This window comes from Chrysochloris asiatica, unplaced genomic scaffold (assembly GCF_000296735.1).
Source record: "Chrysochloris asiatica unplaced genomic scaffold, ChrAsi1.0 scaffold00044, whole genome shotgun sequence".
NCBI classification, from domain to species: domain Eukaryota; kingdom Metazoa; phylum Chordata; class Mammalia; order Afrosoricida; family Chrysochloridae; genus Chrysochloris; species Chrysochloris asiatica.
The window spans coordinates 16814769-16824595 of record NW_006408562.1 but is presented as its reverse complement, the minus strand read 5'-3'; the positions used below and the strand labels follow the sequence as shown (position 1 = coordinate 16824595).

The 9827-nt window shown below is 40.3% G+C and overlaps 1 protein-coding gene across 2 annotated transcripts in view; it reads left to right on the top strand.

Moving 5' to 3' along the window:
* DOCK10 (dedicator of cytokinesis 10) overlaps positions 1-9827 on the top strand; it is a 401968-nt gene that overhangs the window by 149394 nt on the left and 242747 nt on the right. The window lies entirely within an intron of this gene.

Genomic DNA, 9827 nt, shown 5'->3' with positions numbered 1-9827 from the left:
AAAAAAAAAAAAAAATGTGTTTGGAGGGACTGGTGGACTATAGAGTTTGTACCTAGGCTAATAGTCTGAGCTACAGGAAGCAACTGTGGGTCAGAATAGCTGGTTGCATGTATATTCAGGATTTAACATTTACATGATAATTTGTTTCCTCATCAGAGTTGCTTAGCTAATATACTTTATTGCTCTATTTGTAAAGACATGTTCTTTAAAGTTTTTATTGTGAATTATAAGATAGTTTACATGGGAGAATATTAGCTTTATATTCATCCTATCCTATTTCATTTCATTGTAATGATTACAATCCCCTCCATGCATCATCAAACAACCAAAGGGTATACCCTGCAAGCCTGCTCTCCCCACCCCCCCACTGGCCAGCACTCAGCCCCTCTCCCTCCCTGAGTCCAGAGTCCTCAGCTGCTCCATCTCTTTACATCATCGTCTCTGCCTCCATCTCTGGTGTCACTGCTTCTCTGGGTAGGGTCCCACACTCCGCTCCTCTCCCTTGATGGTCCCAGGGACCCCTGCTCCTGTATTGCAAAATCAACTACTCGGCTCCTTTTGTTACAAAACCTCTACCTTTACATTTCCAACCTTCACAAAAGACATGTTCTTTTGCAGTAAAAAGACCACCACAAGAATGAATATATGTAATGCTGAGGTTATATGATTTCACCAATATTTCCATTAAAGCTTTACTGATTTAAAAGATCTTGTCATTCTCATGAAACTTGCATGCAATGTGATTTTCTGGGTAATTATTAACAGTGGGTGACATTCATATTGAAAGCAAGGTAATTAGTAATTGGAATGAATACCAGAGGGCAATTTTAGGTGCTTGTATTTTAAAAGAAATAACTCTTGTCTGTAGTTAACTTTGCCAGCACTTGGAAGGTGGAGTGGAGTTCAAGAATACCTTTGTCTTTGGGGAAATGGCTGTTGGGCATAATCCCTATATGATAAAAGATAATAGCATTTATTTGGAGCCTCTCAACCCCCAATTTCAGAAAAGCTATAGTTTTTGTGCCTCACCAAATAATTTGTGGAAGAAATAATGTGCCTCAGCTTAGAACGCCTTTCAGTCTCCTTTATAAGAGAAAGAAATAGAATTCCAGAGGAAAACATGTTGCTTGTGGTTTGGTTTTATTTTTAATGGGAAATTAATAGCATATTCTAGGTGAAGAATTAGCACCATGCCTTTTTTAAGAGAATTAACAATGTAGTAGAATGTATCGGCATCAAACAGAAGCTGTGGTCTCTCTGTTGTCGTTGTCACCTTTGGTGTGATACCTGCTCTGGAGACTGAGATGTGGACATGTGAGTAAGAGCCCAATCTCCCTAAGAAGGAAAGTTTATATCTTGGACATTTCCTCTTCTCCAAGAGACCAGGCTGAAGCAGGAATTATTAAAATAGACGTGAGTTCTTAAAGCAGCGAACACTTCCGAGATGGGTGGGAAACACCGGAATGTTGTTGCTATGGGTTGTTGCATTGATTTCTAACTCATAGCGACCTCATGTGACAGAAGAGAACTGCCCATCAAGTTTCTCCACTGTGGTCATTACAGAAGCAGTTCTTAGTAAAGATCTTTCTCCAACAGAGTTGCTATGTGGGCTCAAAATGTCAACGTTTTGGTTAGCATCCAGTGATGAACTGTGTGTATTATCAGGGCTCCAATTACTTCATAAACCGAGGCAAGATTAAACCCTAAAATGAATGTTTCTCCTTTTCTAAATATTACTTTTTGATACTTATTGGTAAGCTAAATTTGCTATATCCTGGCTACAAAGTTTTTTTGTTTTGTTTTGTTTTGCTATAGATCAGAGTCATTGCACATGTAAATAAAATTTTGCTAAAGATAATTCACAAACAGCTGCGACAGTACATTGACAGGGAACTGCCAAAGGTTCATGCTGGATTCACATGAGAACGTGGAACAAGGGATATCATTGCTGACATCAAATGGATCTTGGCTGAAAGCAGAGAATACCAGAAAGCTGTACTTTATTGACTAGACAAAGGCTTTCAATTGTGTGGATCATAACAAGCTATATAGACAACACTGCAGAGAACTATTCTGGAACACTTAATTGTGCTCATAAGGAACCTGTACATAAACCAAGAAACAGTTCAAACAAAGCAAGTGGACACTGAATGGTTTAATATCAAGAAAGATGTGTGCCATGGTTTTATTCTTTGACCATACTTCTTCAATCTGTTTGCTGAGCAAATAATCAAAAAACTGGATTGTATGAAGAAGAACTTGATATCAGGATTGGAGGAAGGCTTATTAATAACCTGTGATATGCAGATGATAAAACCTTGCTTGTTGAAAGCAAAGAGGATTTAAAATACTGATGAAGATCAAAGACCATAGCTTTCAGTATGGGTTACACCTTAATGTAAAGAAAACAAAATTACTCACCACTGGACTAATAAATAACATCATGATAAATGGAGAAAAGATTGACGTTGTTAAAGATTTCATTTTGCTTGGATCCACCATCAACAGTTATAGAAGTAGCAATCAAGAAATCAAAGGACGTTTTGCATTAGGCAAATCTGCTGCAGTGTTCAAGAGCAGAGATATTAGTTTGAGAACTAAGGTACACTTGACCCAAGCCATGGTATTTTCAGTAGCCTTATATGTATGTGAAAGTTGGACAGTGAATAATGAAGATCCTAGAGGAACTGATGCATTTATTTGAGATTAGGTGTTGGAGCACAATATTCAAGGTACTGTGGATTGTCAGAAGAACAAGCAAATCTGTGTTGGAAAAAGTATAGCCAGAATGACTCTTAAAAGCCAAGAAGACTAGATTCTCTCTCTCCTACTTCAGACATATTATCAGGAGGTACAGTCCCTAGAGAAGAGCAGCATGCTTGGTAAAGTGGAAGGACAGTGAAAAAGAGAAACCTCTAACAGGATTGGCTGGTACAATGACAACAATGGCTTCAAGTGTAGTAGCAAGTGTGGTGGACTAGGTGGTGTTTTGTTTTGTTGTGATAGTGTCTCTATGAGTTGGAACCAACACCACAGCACATAATAGCAACACAAATTGAAAAGACAAGAAATTTAACCATTCCCTGAAAGCTAGTATCTTAAGATGGACTCACTAATTTCTTTAAGAAATTAGTTCCCTATCTCCTTCACCCATTAAACCATAAATAAGAATTTTCACCTACTGGTTCTATTTAAATTCAAGACTGTAAGCAAATATTATAAATAGCTATTTCGGAAGGGCTATGAATGAAAGTAATATAAATTATTTTTAAACAGTAGAAATACAGATATTTTATACCTCTGTGTAAACAGAAACAAACATATTCACAAAACACACACAACACTATCATCTGTGTGTATTTATTGTCACCATGTCTAAGATTTTCTCTCCATACAGTTCACACTTATGGCATGCTTTTTTTCCCATTAGGTTTTTAAATATTTTATACTAAAAGCAATGCTGTTTGCATTTAGGGGACAACCTGACAGGAAAAACTGTTGTGCTCCTCAGTTGTTGCCCACTGCAAGCTCTGCATTTAAGAAAGGAAGTTCTGATGTGCTTACTTCAGTTCCCTGGAGGAATCAAAGGCTGTCTCAGTGGGAACTTGGAGCTGTTCAGTTGGCTTGACCTTTCTAGCAGGAAGTCAAGAGCCTCAGGAATACTAACTTTCAGAACACTTTTGCAAGGTCCAGGTTTAGGAGCAACCACAGTGGAGGAGGAAGTAAGTACTTGGTGCTTCACTTCCTTTACCCATGGTGCACAGTGGTGAGCACTGTGGGACAGCATCGCTTGTTTCTATCCCTAGGACCGTATGGCTGCACGCCAAACAAACCTCCTGGCCAAAGGGAACACTATAGGAAACAAAGGAGAAAAAAATACATCTATGAGTTAGCAACACGTTATCGAACAAGGAAGAGACGATTACACCAATTGCTGAAAACCAAACAGATGGATAAAGAAGTGGTGAATAGAGACAGGTGGAAATGAGCAGGAAGGGCTCCACCAGTTACTTAGGATTGTTGTTAAGTGCCATCGAGTTGGTTCCGATTCATAGCGATCCTGTGCACAACAGAACGAAACACTGCTGGGTCCTATACCATGCGCACAATTTTTGCGATGTTTGAGCCCCTTGTTGCTGCCACTGTGTCAATCCACCTCATTGTGGTCCTCCTCTTTTTTTTACTGACCCTCCACTAAATTAAGTGTGATGTCCTACTCTAGGAACATTTTGTGTTTTGGGAACATGTCCATAGAATGAGAAACGAACCCTCAGCACCTTCACTTCTAAGTAGCATTCTGGCTGTACTTCCCCCCAGACAGATTTGCTTAAATAGTATTGTTGTTGTTGTTGTTGTTAAGTGCCATTGAGTCGGCTCTGATTCATAATGATCCCAAGGAGCTGCTGGTGTGTTTGAACTCTGATCTTGTGGTTCGTAGTCCAGTGCTGATATTAGAGCACCACCCCAGGAGTCAAATGTACTAGGATTGTTGTTGTTAAGTACTGTCAAGTCAGTTTCGACCCATAGCAACCCTGTATAGGGTTTCCAAAGAGTGGCTGGTGAGCTTGAACCACCGACCTTGAGGTTCAAACCAACCTTACAGTCCAGCGCATTAACCCACAGCACCACACCAGGACTAGTGGGTTTAAATATGATCTTGTGTATATTTTTCTCAATAATAACCTCCAAGTTTTCATTTACTCTAAATCCCTCATGAAACTTTTTTGGGTAGTTTTTATTCATTGGGTTCAGGTGTATTTTCAAAGAAAGCCAAATTTCTGCTATCTGGTTTCATAGATTTGGAGATGATGGTATTTGCACATTGTACAGCCAACTTAAATACTTTGCACAGACAGATAGGTGGAGACTTTAAGAGATCTCTGGTTGCCTTAGTTTGTTTTCTGTGTTTATATTTGCAGCCTAGAACACCTTATGGGGCAGTGTTACTCAATCATATGTGGTTACTATGAGTCAAAATGGGTTCCTCTCAACCAATTTTGATTGTTTAGTTTTTCTGCCTCACCCCAGTGTCAGACTACCCAATAAGTAAGATCATCATGACTTACTTGTGCTTACTTACTTATCTATAGTGAACAATTTCACATTTTTTAAAACCATATCAAATGTGATCCAGTGTCTTTCTAAGTATGACTGGCATCTGTCTCGCTCCCAAACCCATAGAGCATTCCTACCAAATCAAAACCTCTTTCCAAATCAACAATTCCTGACAAGGGTGGACTATCTAGTAAGCAAGGTAAGCACAGGCTTACTTGTGCTTACTTACTAATATTACCTTGCTTATAGGTAATCCAGAGTCCTAGTGTGGCACTGTGGGTTAATGCACCAGACTGCAAAGCTGTTTGAACTGCAAGGTCTGTGGTTCAAGATCACCAGCTGCTCCTCAGAAACCCTATACAGGGTCGCTATGGGTTGGAACCCTCTTGACGGCACTAAACAATAACAACAACAGCATAGGTAATCCACGCTTACCACGCTACACAACTACCATTGGATTTCTCACTGCTATTTCACTCCATTATTTTTTTCTAGTTGTTGTGTGCTCTTCTCCCTTGATGGTCCCAGATGCCTCAGTTCCTGGACTGTGAGTTTAACTACTCCCCCCTTTTTGTTACAAAACTTATACCTTTACAGTTGTGACAGTTCTCAATTAGTCATGATAACAATTACTTACTATTGAGTCATAAGAATTTTTTCCCTGCCTCCTTTCACACCAGACCCATCTAGACAAGATAAAAACTATTCAGTGGGGACTCTACCTTCTATCTGCACACTTTGAAACAAAACTCCCTCTTAAAACTTCTAAGCCAATCACTTTGTGCCTTTCTAGCATCCCCATTTTAGGTAGCCAATGTCTAAGTTGCCTGTCCCTACAGAGGGGATAGAATTTATCTTTGATGTGAAGACTCCTTCCTTCTCAGCTGGTATTTTGAGCTACTACATCCACAAGTATATAGGTCAAGTTCATCAAATTGTAGCAATCTACATTAGTTTTCTTTTAATCTTTCTCTCTTCAAGTTCTGATCATCAAGCCATTGAAGCGCAAATGGGTACTATCTGCAAGTTTGGGCGCTCTTGTGTGTCTCAGCTGGACATTTCACTCTCAGATCTAGCCCTCCGTCCTTGTCCATGGGCTCAGGAGTTCCCAGGTCTCACCACACTTCAGACCAACCAGCTCTTCCTCTTCTCGTTCTCATCTCCAGGTCGATGGGAGTCTGTGAAATGTGGTCAAACTCAGCCCATATCTTTATTGCTGCCTTTCCCCCCTCTTCCACTTACCAGTAGACCAATGTCTCAGCACATTCTTGATATTAAAATTGTTTGTAAAAGAAAAACATGAAAAGCCGCTGTTGTTCAGAATGAGACTGTGATAGAAAGAATCTTCAATAACACAATGCCCTGATTATTCAATTAGACACTAATCTGAGGACTAAGGTGTTTTGCAGTCGTGATTGGTATTATAACTCTTAAGCTAGGATGTTTATTTTCGATCATCTCTGGATGGACTCAGTTTAATCAGTTGAGTCTTTAAAAGCTAAGACTTTCCTTTTTTAAGACAATATGATGTGACAGAAGATGCATGTTTGAGAGATTAAGTATATTCAGTATGCCTTTTACAGAATTATGTAATAATATTATGCAAATAAATTCATGTGTTTTATCATTTGTATGACTCAGTTCTAATAACAAACAAAATAAATTAGGAACAAGTGTGTGGATGACATAAGAATAGGTAACTGTTTGACATGTATGTTACTTTCCTCTTGTGGGCTAACACATGACCAGGAACTTAGTATAAATGGCATCCACTTGTTAATCTCAAAGTTCAATAAGTCAAATGTCTGGATACAGCATGGTCTGTGACCACAGTCTTGCCAAACTGAAAGAAACATGTCAGCTAGTACTTCAGTCTCAGAGAAAGCTGTGGACACTCTTTTAATTTTATCATTTCATTGTGATTTGTGTGAAAGTTTACAGAGCAAACTGGTTTTCCAACCAACGATCCGTTGTTGTTTTCATTCGTAACATTGATTACAATCTCTACAATGTAATATGGATCCTCTTTTAATCTCACATTTGTTAATCAAAATGGGTGCTTGCAGGACTCAGCTCATTGTAGCTGTGGGGATAAGATTTAGGAACTGTCGGCTGTCATCTGGGCTCACCCTAGCTCCTAGAGGCTGCCCGCAGCTTTCTGCCACGTGGTTCCCTCCACAGACCCTCTAACAACATGGACATTTTTTCCTTCAAGGCCAGTATGAGAATTTATCTCACACTTCAAGTCTCTTCCTTTGAAAGGGGCCCAGTCCCTGTCAAGGTATGGATTAGTCATGTCATCCAGATTGCTCTCCCTTTTAATAAGTCTACCTGTTTGAAAGCATAACTCATACAAACTCTTTTCGCCTTCGTAATATGGCGTAACCTAATCCAGTCCTGGTGCGGCGCTGTGGGCTAATGCACTGGAATGCAATGTCGATTTGAGCCACTCACCAGCTGCCCCTTGGAAACCCCGTACAGGGTCACAATGAGTTGGAACTGACTCGGCAGCACTTAACAACAACAGTCATTCCAGGGAAAGACATTGAATGTGAAGTCCCCCACCCATCTTCAAAAAGATATTAAGCAGAGCATATATACCAGGGGACAGGAATCTTGGGAACCATATCAGAATTCTTCCTACCACAAGGCCAAGATACATTCCCATGCACTACCTAGCAGTGCTTCCCTTTGCCAGTAGTTAAGGGAGTCATGATTGACAGCTAAGTAAAGGGAGAAATGAATCATTCTCATATTGCAGAAGTTGGCGGGTGAGAGGGACTGCAGGATCAAGAACTGTGGCGCCTAAACAGGAATAGAGAAGAAAATAGATGCAAACCTAAGAAAGAGAGGAAGTCACTTAAGAGTTGCTCAATATTATTAAATGATTCAGTATAAGACAGTGCATTAATCTTCTGAAGACATGAATCTTAACGCCCTGCTGGGAGGGTCTGTGGATGACTTCAAAGTTTTGTTATCCTTAACTGTTCATGCAAATTTTCTGAGTCTATCCATTATTTGAGAGAATGGGTCATTACCTTTCACTGGATTCTCAAATAGCTTCCTGGTCCAAAAGAGAGTTGTGAAAAATGATCATTAGCCATTAGAGCAATAGAAGCATTATCTTATCCCAGGATATGAGGTGGGAGAGAGACACTCATAATAACATACGGGAAAAAAAAAAAAAAAACACCTGAAAATTCTTCAGGTATCTGCACATTTAAAAGATATTAGAGTTACTTAGAGTGTGAAACCTGTTTAGAGATAAAGGAGTACAGTGCACTTTCTAAATGTCTCCTGATCATTGCTCAAACTGACTTCAGTTCAGCGGACTCCTTAGTTAACTACTTGAACCAATTTGAGAATAATGGTGTTGTTTACTTCTCTAGTTGTTGTTGTTGTTGTTTTTCTGATGGTCTTTTGTGGGAAGACATCTCGCCTCTATGCTTAAATAAGGAATGGTCTCTACCCCTTTACTGTGGGGCCCAAGTGACTCCATAATGAAGCATAGATGGAGGCGTGACTTAAGTTGTGTGTTTCAGGGAAATGTTAATTTACTGTGGGAAAGAGAAAAGCTGGTGTCTGTAAATAGCAGTGATGATAAAGGGGAGGAGTTATTGATAAGCCGAATGCATCTAGACCAGCTATTGTTGGAGTCACCTGGGTAAATGAGAGTTTCCCTGGGGATTGCCACTTCAGTATAGCATCAGAACTGTGTTTGCTGAAATGACTTCTCAGGGAGAAATGAAAATGCCTTCTTCCATTTTCTCTATGGGGGTGGGTGGGGGAAAATAAGGTAGGAGAGAGGGCCACAGTTTCAAATGGATGATCCAAACCCATTGCCTTCCAGAAAATTCTGACTCAGCATCCTTATGGTACAGAGTAGGTTGTAAATCTCTAGGGAAGCGGACTGCCCAGCTCTCTCTTGTGGAGTAGCTGGTGGATTTGAACTGCTGATCTTTTGGTTAGCAACCTGATGCATAACACACTGCAGCACCAAGTCTCCTGATTGATGTCTGGAGGAAGATTTACTGGGGAAGAGCCCTTTGAGTAAAGTCATGAGGCAGGTTAGGAAAAAGCCACACTGTATTGGTGTCTAGGGTTGCTGTAACAAGTGAACACAAAGTGGCTGGCTTTAAACAACAGAAATTGCTCTGAAGACTAGAGGTTCAAATTGAGGGTATCAGCCGGGCCACGTTCCCTCTGAAGTCTCTAGGGGAAGATAAGTTCTTGCCGCTCCCAGCATCTGGTAGCCTCAGGTGTTCCTTGGTGTGTAGTTGCAACACTTTAGTCTCTACAGCTGCCTGCACTTGGCCATCTTTCCTCAGCATCTGTCTTCCTGTGTCTTTCTGTGTCTGTAGCGCCATGTCTTTCTTACTCAATTTAAAAGGACATCAGTCACATTGGATTAGGACCCATTCAACTCAAAGATGACCTCACATTAACTAATCACGTGGCAAATACCTTCTTTGGAAAGAAGGTCACATTCACAGGTATTGGGGGTTAGGTGGTGATGGTGGTGTAAAGTGTCCTCGAGTTGGTTTCTGACATATAGAGTTTTTGAGAAATGACTCGTAGGTTTGAACTGCCAGTCTTGTGGTTAGTAGTCCAGTGCTTACCTACAGTGCCACACCAAGGGTATAATAAGTACCATAACACCATCTGATACCATCCATGGCAGCCAACCTCAGACTGCACCATTGTAATGCATTGACCACTAGAAGGAAAAGATACGGTTCTGAAATAAGAACCTCCACAAAAACCACAACGTT